This window comes from Orycteropus afer, unplaced genomic scaffold (assembly GCF_000298275.1).
Source record: "Orycteropus afer afer isolate SDZICR_OR568_19922 unplaced genomic scaffold, OryAfe1.0 scaffold00024, whole genome shotgun sequence".
NCBI classification, from domain to species: domain Eukaryota; kingdom Metazoa; phylum Chordata; class Mammalia; order Tubulidentata; family Orycteropodidae; genus Orycteropus; species Orycteropus afer.
The window spans coordinates 9770310-9772253 of record NW_006921611.1 but is presented as its reverse complement, the minus strand read 5'-3'; positions in this window follow the sequence as shown (position 1 = coordinate 9772253).

Sequence of the window (1944 nt, the reverse complement as noted above, 5' to 3'; positions counted from 1 at the left end):
TCTGAATGGCAGGAGACTAGACACAAAGATAACCTGGCTGGGAAACTGAAACCAAGGAGGAAAACAAAGTGCATTGAAGGGCATGGTGAGGATTTCTCCTGCCACTTTCTTTACTCTGTTTATATATAAATCCAGAACCCAGAACAATGCTTGGCACAAAGTAAACTTTAAATAAATAATTGTAGAATCTTTTTTACAAAGAAAAAAATACTGACACTAGCAAAAGACTGAATTACATACAAAGATGAAACAGCTCGCTAGTGGTCATGCTATTTCTTTTCATTTGTTGTTGAAATTGACTAAATTTTCTATATTTGATAACTGAAACCCAATCATTCTTCTTACTATTTTTTGCAGGGTTTATTCCATATTTTTGTATAAGACCTATTTTAGATTTCCATCCCTTCTATAATTGTGTTTAACCTCTTCCTTTTAGAAAACATAATTTCTTTTAGTTAATTTGGTTTAAAACATTTTCATTCTGTAATTACTGCTGATGATTAAGGATGGTAGTTTTATTTAGAAACTTTGATTCTGACATTTATTATTAATCATAGAGAGGAACCAGTTATAAATTCCAAAACCATGAAAATTTCAAAAACTAGGAGGAAATGTGTTTTCAAAGACCTCAGTCAAAATATGGGGGAAAAAATCTACTACTTTATTGAAAAGAATTGTAGCCAAGACCATTTTTTAAAAAAGTGCTTCTCTTTAAATGATGTCTCTTCATGAGAAATGAAACAGCTGTCTTTGTTTAAACCATCAGTCTATATTTGAAATATTTTCTAAAAAAAGAACTAAAGATAAGTTGTTACTTTTTAGAATTTTAATTAGCTGCTCAGATTCAGATATTGAGTCCCTGGTATTTATAACTTCTTTAAAAAGAAAACAGTTGTGAACATAAACAAACATGTTTTTCTCAGGAAGCCAACTGAGATATTTATATGTATTTATAGTAGTCTGTGTGTTTCTAAAATCTATGACTAAAGACAAAATCATTCTTTATGAACCACCTCCTCCCACTCCTAGCTCCCACACACTCAATGTGTGCTTCTGGCTGGAGTTGTGACGTCGGTATAGTTCAGTTTTCTCAAGGTGGTACTACTAGGAGAAAGGAGAACTTCTTTCATGTACTTCCAGATTTTGAAAGTAGTGTTACAAATAATGTTCGTGATCACTCCTAAAGTTCATTCTCTGCTTTAAGTGTTTTTTTTTTTTTTCTTTTCTTAGGAGGGTACAGTCATATATGACTCCTCTCTCTGCTAAACAAAACAAATAATACAGCAAACAAACAAAATGGCCCAACTCATGACAACCCCTTGTGTGCAGAGTAGAACTGCTCCATAATGTGTTTTCTTTTCTTTTCTTTTTAAATAATAATTATTGTATTCCTGGTGAGAGATGACATAGCAAGTAATATTTCTATTTAACAATTTCTACACAAATCATTCAGTGACACTGGTTACATTTTTCACAATGTGTGAACATTCTCATTAATTCCATTCTGGTTGTTCATTTCTAGTATACTCATGCCTCATTTATGGACATGGTTAGTTTCCAAAGAATAGGTCATTATGTGAAAATTAACATTATGCAAAAATGGAGGATGACTACATCAGATCACAAAATGAAGGATGACTACATCATTACATAACTGCCATATTACATCATTGCATAACTGTCAAATTCACTCATTACATAACTGCCAAACCACTGAGAATCATGACCTGGTCAAGTTGACACATAAACTTAACCATCACAGCCAGTGTTACACTTACCTAGCATTTCAATGTTCATTACTGCCAGATGTATGTCATTAATGTGCAAAATAGTCAAATAGTAGATTTTTTTTTACCATTGTCATAAATAAGAAATGTTAGATGAAGAGATAGTTGTTAAGTGAAGAGTAGATATAATCTAGTTTCCTGAATTCTTACCTTCTTA